A 17,683-nucleotide genomic window follows, 5' to 3' on the forward strand; every position below is an offset into this window, starting at 1 on the left:
AGGTACGTAACTGTAACCTTGCATTCAGGAAATGGTTTGTTCGAAACCCACCGTCAGCAGCCGCGAAGATGCTTTTCCGTGGTTATATTTTTACACCAGGCAAATACCACCATGTGAAGAACATGGTCGCTCTCTACAGATTCCTAGCCATCGTGTATCCCAGTGTCACCTGAACCCGTAAGTGTTGGTGTTATGTTAAATAACAAAAATACTCGTTCAAACTAGTCTAAAATGTTTCCCAGTTCTAGGAATTAAAGCCGAGCTACCCAGCCCCAGGAGGCATACCAGGGTCAGAGGTGATCTAGTCAGTAATACTAGACAGATCTGAGGACCACCGAGCGGTTAGGGCTGTCTAGCTATGAGCTTGCATTCGGGAGATGGTGGGTTCGAATACCACCGTCGGCATCCCTAAAGACGGTTTTGGGTGGTTTCCTCTTTTCACACCAGAAAAATGCTGGGGCTGTACCTTAATTGAGGCAAGGCCACTATCTCCCCAATCTTAGGCCTTCTACGGCCTACCTTAGTCATAAATCTTCGATTTGTTAGTGCGATGCTAAAAGGCTAGGAAAAGAAATTCGCGGTAGGCTGGCACTATTGTGACGGCGGCAGGGTTTTGAGGGTTTCATAGAATTACTTATTTAAAAAAATACAAATATTATGTGGATACTACATTTGATTCAACAGAACGTGGTGCATTTGGAACGAGGGTAATAACTCTGTGTAGTATGGGTCAGTGATATCTATAATAAAGGAAGTGTCTGTCTGTCTGTCTGTCTGTCTGTCTGTCTGTCTGTCTGTCTGTCTGTCTGTCTGTCTGTCTGTCTGTCTGTCTGTCTGTCTGTCTCTCTCTCTCTCTCTCTCTCTCTGTGTGTGTGTGTGAGAGAGAGAGAGAGAGAGAGAGAGAGTGTGTGTGTGTGTGTGAGAGAGTGTGTGTGTGCCCGATGCCGAGCCAAATCCACGGCATGCAGAGATACGAAATTTTGAACATACGTGGATTGGAGGTGGTCCTAATGCAACTCGAAGCCGGATTTTTTCATTTTCGCCTTAATTAAGACCACAGCTTTTTCCTTCGAACTCCTACTCCTTTCCTATCCCATCGTCGCCATAAGACCTACATGTGAATGTGCCGTAAAGCCAATTTCATATGTATACATATAAGGATCAGTCAATATACCATTTTAAGTCTATTTTCGTTCAGTCCGTGATGTCCGGAATTGTTTGTTTGTATGTACGCCCAATGCCCAGCCAAATCTACGGGACGCAGAGATCTGACATCTTTAACATACGTGGGCACAGCATTTTACTGATCACTCATGGCTGTGTCAAAGAGCAATTCTTGTTCCATGCAATGAAGCTGTCAGCCACATCAGCATGCAACTTTTACAAGAATTATCCTCTCTTCTACAAATTTATAAGACTGTCGACACAACATGTAATTCATGTGAGGCTGTCAGCTACATGCCAGAGCTTTTGAACAATTTGGAGTCAAGTCACCTGGAGTACCGTCGAACATCTTCGAGAGGACGATTGTGCCACCGATTGTCCTCCTCACGTATATTATTCCCTTTGCTATGGGACACGACTCTCGGTCAAGAAACTGATGCCAAATATTGTAGAAGCCACCATCATGATTGGACATACAGCGGGTGAAGTAGTTTTCATTACTCGGATTCAAATCTTCACTTCGGATATACCTTTCTTAATTTGTACGGCTGCAATTCCAAGTTTATTTCAGTTTCAATATGTGCATCAAAGAGACACAATGACAATAGCTTAGAGTTGTAGGACTCGATCTTCGGAAACGGTGCTTCTCTCATAGTAAACTGTAGATGGGTTGTTCAAGAGTCTAAAGGCAAATACACTATATATCTTAGCTCCAAATGGAAGGACACTCTTTAAGGATAAATTAGTTTGTTTTGTATATAATATTATCTTTTATACTGTTTTAATATCATTTGCACCAACCACAAACCCGGTATCAGAAGCATTCAAAGAAACAATATAATTAAGTATCAAATAATGTATTTCATGCAATTCTTGTAAAAACGATGTGTGCTAAAAAACAATTTTTCTTTTGCTTTTGAATAAACGGTTTAGAAACATCTAAAGCGCTTGGGCGGAGCTAGTGAAAAATGAGAGAGACAATTTAAGAAGTCATTTTTTCCATTATTAAATTTGTTGTTCTATACAACTGACCATGATGTATTCACGACAGAACGACAGCTAACCTCCAGCTGAGCGCATGAGTCAACACAGCGCCATCTTATAACAGAGTATGCGGGTGACGTCACATTATAATGTACTAATTTTGCCTTACATAGAAGTGCTATTTCATCAAAACTAATGTTTCAGATTTCCAATTTTTCTTTTTTGCAACTGGTAGTTCCTCTCTTTTATTTGTCAAATGAGACATTAAACATTGTTAAAAGTTAAATTCTGTCGGCTATGTACGCTTCCTACCAAAACACTAAAAGCGTCATAATTTTTTCCTTCCTTGTATCCGCTGTCGTGGAACGTAAGTCTACGTTAAAAATGATTTGAGGCCACGCAGTTTTCACACACCATGGTATCCAAGACGTGCAAGATGTACTCTAAGTTGAAAAGATTCTTATTTACTTGAATGTATGAGAGCTGGTTAAACACATGTCTAGGATCATTTGTGTGAATTGCAGCATCCACAATAAAGTGCACTAGAGATACGGCGACAGCGGGTGTAAAATTAAGTAGATTATAATGAACATTAATATGATTACACTCACCATAGAACACGAAACTTTAATTCCTCTAAGTTGTTTTACACAGCTCTCTCACCGGAGTATCATTCAAATGAGTGCCTTCTCATCTCCATTCTCTTTTCCTTTTCATTTGCGTACCAGGTAACTCATTGTGACCTTTCAATCTGCCTTTGTAAATCTCTGATATCAAAATGCCTCCTTTCAACACTTCATTACCACAGTAGACACCGAATGAAAACTAATTTAATTATTATTAAGGCGTGTATTTTGCCATAAAGGAGTACTTTTATCTTCAACCTTAACTTGTAGGCTCATAAGTCTAAAATCTGCTTCATTGGATTTGTGAAGGAAATACAATGATTTTATGAACCTAGAATAACCTAACTCCCTGGCACTACAGCCCTGAAGGGCTTTGGCCTACCAAGCGACCACTGCTCAGTCCGAAGGCCTGCAGATTACGAGGTGCCGTGTGGTCAGAACGATGAATCCTCTTGGCCGTTATTCTTGGCTTTCTAGACCGGGGTCGCTATCTCACCGTCAGATAGCTCCTCAATTGTGATAATATAGGCTGAGTGGACCTCGAACAAGCCCTCACATCCAGATAAACATTGCTGACCTGGCCTGGAATCGAACCCGGGGCCTCGAGGTAAGAGACAGACACGCCACCCCTATAGTACGGGGCCGGCACAAGGGTTTCATAGTGCCAATGAATGATTATTTCGTGCATTAAAGCCTATTTTGAAGATATGTGCATTTTAAATGCCTAAAACGACAAATAAAAGCTTATCACGTGAACATTTTATTGTCAGTTAAAGTGCAGTCTTTAACATGTTTTTTCTTTATTGTGTGATTTTATCCTGTATTTTTGTTTTGACATTTCACTTTTAATAAGTGTTTAGCTAAATTACTTTGTATGTAACAGCTGAAGATGGCCTAATTATGGGTCGAAACTTCTACTGATGTTTTAGCTATATTTTAAAATAGTAATTGTCTAGGTGGACCTTTTAATACATTATTTTAATAGAATAAATATTTCATATATAAAATGCCCTGACACCACGTGATTTTGAGATGGAAATCGCAACCCAGTACCGATTGAGATTCGAACCTCAGAGTTCCAAGTGAGACTGCAGCAGTTAAACCACCAAGCTTATCATGCCCCCAAATATTCTGAAAAGAATTATTCTGACAAAATCATTGAATATTTCCGTAAATTTTTTGAAAAGTAACATAGAACCCCAGATATTCCGTCTACTTTCCAGAGAAAGAATCTGATTGGTGTCCTCTCAATTTGAAGTGACGGTCCCATGCTGAGTGTGCTCTACATGGATTATTTTCATGCAATCATTACTAATTGAACATCTCTATCTCTCGTATTCCCAGTGGGAATTGTAAAGGACATTTATCACTGACGCAGCTGAATATCTACACGGTAAACAGGCAAAGCAGAACGGTGGAGAATATTATCGATACGAAACTATCGACATGAATTGATCGTTGTATTATAACCATGGCAGAGCGTGGTTATAAGTTACATCCATATGTTGGAACTTTGGCTCTTGGTCATAAATAAAAATAGGCCAATATTTATCGGACGGTGGACTGTGGCTTGTATTAGTGATAATAAAATAATAATGAAATAATATGGGGGTTATAAATTGTACAGTTTCGTCGGCAAAGTAAACCACAAAGGTTACTCCTACGCGTGCGAAATAAATTGCAGGCTACAGAGCGGATGTTAATTGGAGGGGGTGTGGCTCTTGGCTACTCAAGCGGATTAAAGGGGAAAGAAAATACATCCATTGTTTCACCTGATAATTAAAATTCCTGTGTCGGATTATAAGCTGTCGCTTCACTTAAAGAGCTTGTTAATTTTTTAACTAAGTAGTGCTTGTAATTTATACATATGAGGTCTTCTGCTGGTGTGTTAATCTGTAATTCAATTTGTGTCAGGACTGTGAAGGTATCGGTGGTGTCAGGTTAGCTACTATTGCCGTATTCACTTGGAAAGCTGCTAAATTGAACAACGAATTCAGGTGTGGTTATGGGAACACTTGTAAGAAATGGAACGCAGTAACTTATAAAAGAAAATCGATTTTTTATTTTATTTTCAATTTTAAATCTCAATTCATTTCCTTCTTAAAGGGTGTATAAATCATGATAATCCTTCTGCAGTGAGAATTTTTAATTAATTTTTTTGTAAGACGATGCATAGCCTGCATGTTCCCTCTGGATGGATAATTTGACAGTGAGATTGATAGGCGAAGTATTTCTGAAACATCACCAAGACAGCTGGTGTATATATAACGGAGGAATAGACACAGGAGGAAAGTATCATCATCCCCATAGTCTGCCATACATACATGCATACATACATACATACATACATACATACATACATACATACATAGTAGACTTTTATGCCTTTCAGCGTTCGGTCTGCAAGCCACTGTGAATTTACTTTTTTTTGCAGGTTGCTTTACGACGCACCGACACAGATAGGCCTTATGGCGACGATGGGACAAGGAAGGGCTAGGAATGGGAAGGAAGCGGCCGTGGCCGTAAGGTATAGCCCTAGCATTTACCTGGTGTGAAAATGGGAAACCACGGAAAACCATTTTCAGGGTTGCCAAGAGTGGGGTTCGAACCCACTAACTCTCGAATACTGGATACTGGCCACACTTAAGCGACTGCATCTATCGGTGAATTTACCACAAAAATCCTGTATTTATAACTAGTTTGTGGCCTCGTTCATTTCTAAACCTGTTATCTTTAAATCCTTAGAATATTAGTCTAACCAGCGTCGTCCTGGTCTCCCTTTACATCTTTTACCCTCCATAACAGAGTCCATTAATCTCCTAAGTAACCTATCCTCCTCCATCCGCCTCACATGACCCCACCCCCGAAGCAGGATTATGCATACAGCTTCATCCATCGAGTTAATTCCCAACTTATCCTTTATCTCCTAATTCCGAGTACCCTCCTGCCATTTTTCCCACCGGTTTGTACCAGCAACCATTCCCTCTATTTTTGTGCCTGTTATTTCTAATTTAAGAATAACATATTCTGAATTCACCCAAATTTCATCCCCGTAAAGCAAAGTTGGTGTGGAAACAGACCGCAGATTACTTCCTCCTTACAGAATACTGTTGATCGCAACTGCGAGCTCACTGCAGTAGCTTTATTGCACATTGTTTCTTGCTAGTTGTTTTTACGTCGCACCGACACAGATAGGTCTTATGGCGACGATGGGACAGGAAAGGGCTAGGAGTGGGAAGGAAGCGACCGTGGCCTTAATTAAGGTACAGCCCCAGCATTTGCCTGGTATGAAAATGGGAAACCACGGAAAACCATCTTCAGGGCTGCCGACAGTGAGGTTCGAACCTACTATCTCCCGAATACTGGATACTTGCCGCACTTAAGCGACTGCAGCTATCGAGCTCGGTGCAAATTGTTTCAATCTCACTTGCAACTCCACCATCCTGGAAGAACACACGTCCTTAATATTTGAACTAACTACCTGGACAGGTACCGTATGCAGCCGCTTGCCAATAATAATAATAATAATAATAATAATAATAATAATAATAATAATAATAATAATAAAAACACGACAGAACAGCCCCGAAGGGCCATAGAATACCAAGCAACCACTGCTCAGCCCAAAGGCCTGCAGATTACGAAGTGTCGTGTGGTCAGTACGACGGATCCTCTCGGCCGTTATTCTTGGCTTTCCAGACCGGGGTCGCCATCTCACCGTCAGATAGCTCCTCAATTGTAAATCACGTAGTTTTAGTGGACCTCGAACCAGCCCTTACATGCAGGTAAAGTTCCCTGATCTCGCTGGGAATCGAACCCGGGGCCTCCAGCTAAGAGGCAGGCACGCTACCCTCTACACCGCTGGGCTGAAAATAAGAATAATAAATTAATAATAATAATCATGGCACGAGATGAGATGGCGTGGAATTTTAATTAGAAATATTAAAATTAACCACTGAATAGAATAAAAAAAAAGATGATGAAAAAATTACTATGAAATTAAAATAATCCATGGATCCATGCCTTATATTCATACAAAATTATCTGAGTGCTGCAAATTCTTTGTCAGGCAGTATATTATGGATTTTATTTGAAAAAAACGGGAAAATGCCAATTTCCTTCTACTTAAAAATAAGCATTCATAACAGCAGAAATTAAGTCATATATCTTAATACTGTTATTTCAATATCAATCCAAGATAAGCAGGTATAAGCTGTAAAAATTTCTAATGTGTAACTGAAATAGGTTTTGAGAAAATGTTCCTTATATGAAGCATGATTGAACATTGTAAGCATAGGAGCATCCATATCACCTTCAAAGCGTGCAGTCATTGTTAGCAAGAGTTTCGTAACAACATTCTTTGTACGGATGGTAATTAGGAACTTAAAATTCTCCCGGTATGTTTAAGCTTTACAGTCGACAGCCCTAAAAGTATTTTTCTGTAGTTTCCAATTATTACTTTTAACTCATTGTACCATTCTGTTAGTTATAAGAATGGATATTTAACGCTGATAAAATAATGCGCAACAGGACGCTAACTGTGAGGGCGTGATGCTATATGGAGAGCGGGAATCGAGAAGGGGATTTCCAAGGCAAGGCGTGGTCAGGTGCGACGAAGAAAGAATATGTGAGGAAGAAAGAAAGAGAGATGGGAGTTGTCTGGGGGAGAGACATGCCACCTTAACAGAGAATTTCAGCGGGAACCGACAGGCTCACCACGCTATGGAAATTGAGTCATAACTCCTATATTTGAAGGTTTTACAAGAAAGTAATAAGTTGGGAATCGGTGCCAGAATCTTCTGAAGCCATAGATACCTCAAAGTCTATTAATATATAGTTGAATAAATAACTACGTGGGAGGCCGACTGCCGTGAGAAAATGTTTCGAGGCCACATGCCAATCTCAAGTTGTTTCCCGGGACTTCCCAGCGAGTCGCGTGGGTTCCTGGATGCTATAAGAGCAGAGAAAAGTGGAAGGAGGTGATCAGTCCATGATAAGACCGCTGTCCGTGTATGTCGCGTTCTGCTGATACTCGCGCCAGAAACCTTTGTTTATGACAAAGACGGTGATTACTTTAATGCAGTTGCGCAAATGTTCATTCAATGAATCGGTGATCCGTAAACCTTTCAATAATTATTCAATCATACGAGTGTATTTAGAAGTTTCACAGTGAGGTCGCAAGAGCCTAATTAACCGACTGTAGACAATGCCGTACGTGTAGACTTCATCATGAAGAGGTACGGGTAACCACGTAAATATAGTGTGAAGTGCGGGAGAAGTGCAAGTATAAACTAAAGTCATCTGCGTTATTCCTGCTATACGTATGGGTATGAATCAGTCGAGCATGAGATAATGACAATTTGTTCGACCGATTAGGTTGCTGATTTCAGATAGTAGATATTGCCTATATACATTCGTGCGCGGTTAAGTAGTTAAAGGGGAACAATGACTTCAACGTCGCAGATCGCCAGTACTGATTTTTGCATCGAAAATGAAGTAAAAGTACTGGGAATGCTGTGCTGTTAATAAGTTAGGCATTTCATTCCAGTGAAGACTCGTGCTGTGTTTCGAGAGACGTGTGATACGAGACCTGCCGACCACAACCTCAAGAAGAAGGCCTCATGAACGAGCCACCCCTCAAGAAGACGGCTTCATGAACGAGCAACCCATGGAGACTGGACGCAGAGAATCGACCCAGGACCACATCGCTACCATGATGGGCTGAGCAGGCAGCTTAACCCCGACGGAGGGAGAAAGAGGTCTCCAAGATGATAGATAAGTGAACAGTAATTAATATATGTGTAGGGTTGGGGGGTTGTTATGCAGAAATACGGTGATTAATTTGTAAATATAGTAAGGAGTAGGATTACGGCCCATTAGGCCATTTAGTAAGGTATTTCCTTTATATAATTTAGGTTAAGGCATACACATTTTTATTTTATTGTCTATAGTAAGCAAGAATTAAGGTAGTTTATGATAGTATGACGGTACACATAGTCGTAGGGAAGCTTATGTACGAGATTAAATCAACGTTTCTTAGTGCCCGGCATCAGACGATATCTGCTGGTATTTATAGGTTAATCATGATAGGGTACCTTATATTGAGAAGGGAATCCGTCTGCAAAATGTAGAGCGCGCATGTGGCCAGAATTTAGGTGTCTACTCCATGTTTAGAGTGTGTTGGATTGAATGTGAGGGTAATGAATATAACCCGTAGGCTATGTCTCATATATTTGCGACCCTTTGTACTATGCCAAGTAAGGGATTGAACCCAAGACTTGAGGGTTAATTGGAACACGTCGCATTAGGCGGACGGCGAGATGGATATGTATAACAATGTGTAATACTCCAGGTGGTAGAATCGAGACCCAGGGCGGTCTGTCACGGACATTGGATAGTGCAGACATGTATGTTGATTTCCTCACCTATTTATTGTGGCGAGTTTCGTCATGTGTTGAGACAAGGTCAAGGTAGAGCTGAGCTCCGCATGTTTGGAAACTAGGTTATGTTTTTGTTTTGTTTGTGCGAGGGGTGCTTCACGGCCTATGTCTTGGAGGTCGTTTCCCTTGCCTGCACCGCAGGGAGTCTCGCAGACATTTTTAAAATACAAGACGAGGGCTGGAATTCCTTCCCGCAGGCGAGGCAAGCATGTGATGAGGGTTTCATTCATTCATCCTTGCTTTCTCTCATACTTTATTAACTTTGTTTATAAATGGTAGGGCGGTAGATGGAAACGAGGCACTAAGAAAACTTGCTTAAGCAGTAAATTTTGTAAATATAACGTTTGTTTGAATGGACCTTGGTTCATATCCATAAAGGAGTGATATTTCATGCGAGATTAGAAAGGTTATGTCTGTAGTTGTAGGTTCAAACTTATTATCTTGTGTGTGCATTTTCCCAAATATGTGTGGGGATCTTTTAGTGGCGTTATTTCTGCATGACAAATTCTCACCCTAGCATCATATACGTTATGTGCAGGTACAGCGTGGCTGTTCCGAGTAAGGACACATTTGTTCTTGGATTCACTTATCGATTCTCAGCACGACAAACCAACCAGATAGCGAAATATTTTTTTTTGTTTGATGTTTATCTTATTTATGATATGAGCCTGTTGGGCATCCATTTTAGCACGATTAGTGCAATAAAATTGTAATATAAAAGGAAAAGAAATGTTGAGTTAAGAATACACAACTTGTGCTCAAAATGTCAGTAGGTGCGTTTGTGTTCCTCATTTCGTAGTTTAATGTAGTATTGAGTTCCCCATGATCCTCTCGTCATAGAACCCATAATTAACGACCCTTTTCTGCCGATGGTAGCTGAGCTGGTGCCCATATGCAAGAACAAGAAGAGCAGGTAGGTATCATCCTGCAGTATTAATGTGCCCCGTAGGGTACATCATGTCTGCATCATTGCCAAAATGTCTGTTTGTGGGCATAAGGAGCGTTCATTTTGGTAATGGACTTGCATCATTTAACCAGGCAAACATCACAAACTGTGTCCGGCTCCATGGCTAAATGGTTAGCATGCTGGCTTTTGGTCACAGGGGTCCCGGGTTCGAATCCCGGCAGGGTCGGGAATTTTAACCAAAATTGGTTAATTCCCCTGACACGGGGACTGGGTGTATGTGTAGCCTTCACCATCATTTCATCCTCATCACGACGCGCAGGTCACTTACGGGTGTCAAATCAAAAGACCTGCACCCGGCGAGCCGAAGTCCTCGGACACATCCCGGCACTAAAAGTCATACGCCATTTCATTAAATTTTCATCACAAACTGTGAAATACTGCAAAGAATAGGGCTGAGTATTAGCTATCAATCTGTATGCGACTCGACTTGAAAAGACTGAGATGTGCTGAAATAGCTGTTAAAAATTTGAGGTTGGTTTTCCTTGGTTTATCATTTTTATAACAGGAGAATGCTGGGGCTGTACCTTAATTGAGGCCACGGTCGCTTCCTTCCCACTCCTTGGCCTTTCCTATCCCATCGTCGCCATTAGGCCTACCTGTGCCGGTGCGACGCAAAGCAACTAGCAAAAAAAATAGCTTCCTTTCAGTTCCCAGCCCGTTGCCATCCCATTATCGAATTACGGAATAATGTAATACAATGAGCCATGAAATGTGCGATAATATGTATTTTCTACCTTGCCGCCCATGTGCGGTAAAATAACTGCTTTTTTCACAGTGTCCAAAGAAGGCTTCCTCTAAACGCAAAACTATTTAATAAATATACATATAATGATAAATTACATTAAGTTCAAACCGTGCAAGTAAGTGCAAAACGCTAGTATTGGTCTCTCGTTGTGTACACTCGACAACATTGTAGGCTTTTTCTTTTTTTTTTTACTTTTTTCTAGGGGCTTTACGTCGCACCGACACAGATAGGTCTTATGGCGACGATAATCACCATTGTAGTAGGTACAAAGCTGGTAACATAGTTCACAGGCACAGTTGAATTCAGGCTCGTCGAAAAAAAATCATTTGCAGACTCGACGGTGGTAACCATGCACTGCCATAGAATTGACGAAATATCGCAGGTCCTGGTTCGCATCTGTTCACGCCTTTTTCATCATGGCTTCTGTCTTGTAAAACTCAAGCGAGATCTCCTTTATTTTCATTTTTATTTTTTTCGAATAGCTTCTTCAAGTTCTGTTTAGAAGGAAGGGAAAATTTGATTCTTAGGTCTTTAGATAAGAATGATTCCCCAGGCAAGGTGATCCAGGGTGTTCGGAAACAACGTGCATCGGGTCAGTGTTGTCAACTTATATTTTCAAGATCCGCTAAATATTACTAAAATCCGCTAAAATTCCGCCAAGAAACCCGATCTCAAATAATCTATATATATAAAAGCAAGTCGGGCTGGAGCGATGTATATATAAATATTTAAAAATGAAAAAAGACGTGAATTAATGAGGCACTTCCAGAAATCTCAGAAATTTGAAACTTGGTACGAGGGAAACTGATGACCCCAGGATCCCTAGAAAAATCGGAAATTCTCAAAATTCCCTGAAGGGGGCACGCTGGGGGGGCTCAAATTTTGGGCTCAGCATAAGAACACAGTCGTATAGTATATCCAAAACGATAACCTATAGGTTCCGTGTGCTTAAAAATTTTCGGAAATTTCATCATTTTTATCCCCCATCCCCAAAATCAAGATGGCGGCACAATCTGCGAGACGAGGTAGACAATTGAAATTTGGTGAAATTATAGCTTTTGGTCCCTAACCGACGGGAAAATTCCAATGTGTTCAAATTTTTCACTTTTTAACCCCAAAGATATCGAAATATGGAGGCAATTTTAATGACTGCGCAGACATTCCTTTTGAGCTATTTTTTGGCTAAACGGTAAGTCGTATCACAAAACGGATGGCACAATGTCCCTTCAATTCGGAGTGATCTACAACTTTGGTCCTGTGACATTTTGTCGTATCTCTCTCCCTTATACGTTAAATTTGGCCGTATTTCTGGATTGTTCGTAAATTTGGTGATTTTTACAAGTATATTTTATTGTTTGACACACTTATAAGAATGATAGGATCATCACGTTGTGTGCGCACATTGGCACGATTAAGGGACATATGTGTACCAAATTTCATGATTCTAGCTTATACATAAGTAGGCAAAATGTAATGTAAAATGTTAAAAATGCACCCAAATTTCACCCGATTCAAAACTTGAACTGAATTTACCCCCTTAATATGGGAGATACGAGGAAATGGTTTAGAAACAAACATGTAGAGCGATAAATGAGGCGTCTGATGGCGCAAACCGTTTCTTAATATCATAAACCGTTTAGGAGATATGAATCTCGAAGTGGAAATCTGCACTTTTCAACGTGCTCATGCTTATCCGTCATCTATATATATAAAAGCAAGTCGGGCTGGAGCGATGTATATATAAATATTTAAAAATGAAAAAAGACGTGAATTAATGAGGCACTTCCAGAAATCTCAGAAATTTGAAACTTGGAACGAGGGAAACTGTTGACCCCAGGATCCCTAGAAAAATCGGAAATTCTCAAAATTCCCTGAAGGGGGCACGCTGGGGGTGCTCAAATTTTGGGCTCAGCATAAGAACACAGTCGTATAGTATATCCAAAACGATAACCTATAGGTTCCGTGGGCTTAAAAATTTTCGGGAATTTCCTCATTTTTATCCCCCATCCCCCCAAATCAAGATGGCGGCACAACCTGCGAGACGAGGTAGACAATTGAAATTTGGTGAAATTATAGCTTTTGGTCCCTAACCGACGGGAAAATTCCAATGTGTTCAAATTTTTCACTTTTTAATCCCAAAAAAGCAAGTCGGGCTGGAGCGATGTATATATAAATATTTAAAAATGAAAAAAGACGTGAATTAATGAGGCACTTCCAGAAATCTCAGAAATTTGAAACTTGGAACGAGGGAAACTGTTGACCCCAGGATCCCTAGAAAAATCGGAAATTCTCAAAATTCCCTGAAGGGGGCACGCTGGGGGTGCTCAAATTTTGGGCTCAGCATAAGAACACAGTCGTATAGTATATCCAAAACGATAACCTATAGGTTCCGTGGGCTTAAAAATTTTCGGGAATTTCCTCATTTTTATCCCCCATCCCCCAAATCAAGATGGCGGCACAACCTGCGAGACGAGGTAGACAATTGAAATTTGGTGAAATTATAGCTTTTGGTCCCTAACCGACGGGAAAATTCCAATGTGTTCAAATTTTTCACTTTTTAACCCCAAAGATATCGAAATATGGAGGCAATTTCAATGACTGCGCAGACATTCCTTTTGAGCTATTTTTTGGCTAAACGGTAAGTCGTATCACAAAACGGATGGCACAATGTCCCTTCAATTCGGAGTGATCTACAACTTTGGTCCTGTGACATTTTGTCGTATCTCTCTCCCTTATACGTTAAATTTGGCCGTATTTCTGGATTGTTCGTAAATTTGGTGATTTTTACAAGTATATTTTATTGTTTGACACACTTATAAGAATGATAGGATCATCACGTTGTGTGCGCACATTGGCACGATTAAGGGACATATGTGTACCAAATTTCATGATTCTAGCTTATACATAAGTAGGCAAAATGTAATGTAAAATGTTAAAAATGCACCCAAATTTCACCCGATTCAAAACTTGAACTGAATTTACCCCCTTAATATGGGAGATACGAGGAAATGGTTTAGAAACAAACATGTAGAGCGATAAATGAGGCGTCTGATGGCGCAAACCGTTTCTTAATATCATAAACCGTTTAGGAGATATGAATCTCGAAGTGGAAGTCTGCACTTTTCAACGTGCTCATGCTTATCCGTCATCTATATATATAAAAGCAAGTCGGGCTGGAGCGATGTATATATAAATATTTAAAAATGAAAAAAGACGTGAATTAATGAGGCACTTCCAGAAATCTCAGAAATTTGAGACTTTGTACGGAGGAAACTGATGACCCCAGGATCCCTAGAAAAATCGGAAATTCTCAAAATTCCCTGAAGGGGGCACGCTGGGGGGGGCTCAAATTTTGGTCTCAGCATAAGAACACAGTCGTATAGTATATCCAAAACGATAACCTATAGGTTTCGTGGGCTTAAAAATTTTCGAGAATTTCCTCATTTTTGTCCCCTATCCCCCCAAATCAAAATGGCGGCACAACCTGCCAGACGAAGTAGACAATTGAAATTTGGTGAAATTATAGCTTTTGGCCCCTAACCGACGGGAAAATTCCAAGATGTTCAAATTTTTCACTTTTTACCCCCCAAAGATATCGAAATATGGAGGCAATTTTAATGACTGTGCAGACATTCCTTTTGAGCTATTTTTTGGCTAAACGGTAAGTCGTATCACAAAACGGATGGCACAATGTCCCTTCAATTCGGAGTGATCTACAACTTTGGTCCTGTGACATTTTGTCGTATCTCTCTCCCTTATACGTTAAATTTGGCCGTATTTCTGGATTGTTCGTAAATTTGGTGATTTTTACAAGTATATTTCATTGTTTGACACACTTATAAGAATGATAGGATCATCACGTTGTGTGCGCACATTGGCACCATTAAGGGACATATGTGTACGAAATTTCATGATTCTAGCTTATACATAAGTGGGCAAAACGTAATGTAAAATGTTAAAAATGCACCCAAATTTCACCCTATTCAAAATTTGATCTCAATTTACCCCCTTAATATGGGAGATACGAGGAAATGGTTTAGAAACAAATATGTAGAGCGATAAATGAGGAGTCTGATGGCGCAAACCGTTTCTTAATATCATAAACCGTTTAGGAGATATGAATCTCGAAGTGGAAGTCTGCACTTTTCAATGTGCTGATGCTTATCCGTCATCTATATATATAAAAGCAAGTCGGGCTGGAGCGATGTATATATAAATATTTAAAAATGAAAAAAGACGTGAATTAATGAGGCACTTCCAGAAATCTCAGAAATTTGAAACTTTGTACGGAGGAAACTGATGACCCCAGGATAACTAGAAAAATCGGAAATTCTCAAAATTCCCTGAAGGGGGCACGCTGGGGGGGCTCAAATTTTGGGCTCAGCATAAGAACACAGTCGTATAGTATATCCAAAACGATAACCTATAGGTTTCGTAGGCCTAAAAATTTTCGAGAATTTCCTCATTTTTATCCCCTATCCCCCCAAATCAAAATGGCGGCACAACCTGCCAGACGAAGTAGACAATTGAAATTTGGTGAAATTATAGCTTTTGGTCCCTAACCGACGGGAAAATTCCAAGATGTTCAAATTTTTCACTTTTTACCCCCCAAAGATATCGAAATATGGAGGCAATTTTAATGACAGTGCAGACATTCCTTTTGAGCTATTTTTTGGCTAAACGGTAAGTCGTATCACAAAACGGATGGCACAATGTCTCTTCAATTCGGAGTGATCTACAACTTTGGTCCTGTGACATTTTGTCGTATCTCTCTCTCTTATGCGTTAAATTTGGCCGTATTTCTGGATTGTTCGTAAATTTGGTGATTTTTACAAGTATATTTCATTGTTTGACACAGTTATAAGAATGATAGGATCATCACGTTGTGTGCGCACATTGGCACGATTAAGGGACATGTGTGTACCAAATTTCATGATTCTAGCTTATACATAAGTAGGAAAAAAGTAATGTAAAATGTTAAAAATGCACCCAAATTTCACCCTATTCAAAATTTGATTTCAATTTACTCCCTTAATATGGGAGATACGAGGAAATGGTTTAGAAACAAACATGTAGACCGATAAATGAGGCGTCTGATGGCGCAAACCGTTTCTTAATATCATAAACCGTTTAGGAGATATGAATCTCGAAGTGGAAGTCTGCACTTTTCAACGTGCTCATGCTTATCCGTCATCTATATAAATTAAATCGTAACGACCGTGTGTCTGTACATTGATTATTTTGGCGAAATTTCCGCACAGTTATCCGTTTCACCTGTAATTATGACCATCTGCATCATTTTTAGCTTTGGTGTCCGTTTGTCTGTTTGTTTGTCTGTTTGTCTGTCCTATAACTTGAAAACTACTGGATACATTTCCACCAAACTTCATATTTAGAATCCACCTGTCCTTGGGTAGGTTTTAGCGCAAAAAATAAAAGCGTAACGACCGTGTGTCTGTACATTGATTTTGGCGAAATTTCCGTACAGTTATCCGTTTCAGGTGTAATAATGACCATCTGCATCATTTTTATCTTTGGTGTCTGTTTGTCTGTTTGTCTGTTTGTCTGTCCTTCTATAACTTGAAAACTACTGGATATGTTTCCACCAAACTTCATATTTAGAATCCACCTCTCCTTGGGTAGGTTTTAGCTCAAATATCGTTTCTAAATCCCTGAACTGAGTGGGGATTTTTACGAAACCGAAACCGTGATTTTGCACTCCCTCAAAGTATACACAACCGAACTTAATGGAAATCAACCTGCCTTAATGAAAATGAATTTCTAAACCTTTTTTTCTCATGTGCATCATTTCGATAACAGGATTTAGTAAGGGATATATCATTAACGGACCGTTTTTCGGTACAAATCCCAGCGGGTGCGTGTAAAGCGTACTTCTTACAACTTGAAAACTAACAAGATATTTGAACCAAATTTTATATATAGCATCCATCTGTCCAGGGGTAGGTTTCCTTGGTGTCTGTTAGTTAGTTAGTTAGTTTGTTTGTTTGTTTCTTTGTTTGTTGGTCTGTTTGTCTTTCTCTAACTTGAAAACTACTGGATATATTTCCACCAAACTTCATATTTAGAATCCACCTGTCCTTTGGGGAGGTTTTAGGGCAAATATTGTTTCTAAATCCCTGAACTAATTGGGGGTTTATACGAAACCGAAACCGTGATTTTGCACTCCCTCTAAATACACACAACGAAACTTTATGGAAATCTACCTGTCTTAATGGAAATTAATTTCTAAACCTTTTCTTCTCATGTGCATAATTTCAATCACTTACAGGAAAGATAGTATGATCAAACTCTACACGAACATTGGCCCACCCAGTACCCATATGTGAGCCAAATGCTATGCCACATAATTATCCCAAAAGTAATGGAAATGTAAGATATTCTTACACAAATTTCAACCTATTCAACGTTTTTGATTCAATCTGACCCATGAATAGATTAGATGCGAGAAAATATCATAGGACCAGCCATTTAGATCGCTAAATACTGCGCCTTACGGTACAATCCTTTGTCGATATGACGTACCGTTTAGCAGCAGTTAATCTGTAAATGAAGGTCTGCAATATTGTAAACATTCATATACTTTCGTATGCCCATCTGTATATATATTCATTGATGTCGATTTGTAGAGATCGAGAAAGGATGTGTCTGCTATTGTAATCAGTACTCCCTACACCGACTTTGACTGCTGGCAGTAGGAATGGGGTCCTTCTCCAACTCCTGTGTAACTGGCATTAGT

This window comes from Anabrus simplex, chromosome 1 (genome assembly GCF_040414725.1).
Source record: "Anabrus simplex isolate iqAnaSimp1 chromosome 1, ASM4041472v1, whole genome shotgun sequence".
Classification (NCBI taxonomy): domain Eukaryota; kingdom Metazoa; phylum Arthropoda; class Insecta; order Orthoptera; family Tettigoniidae; genus Anabrus; species Anabrus simplex.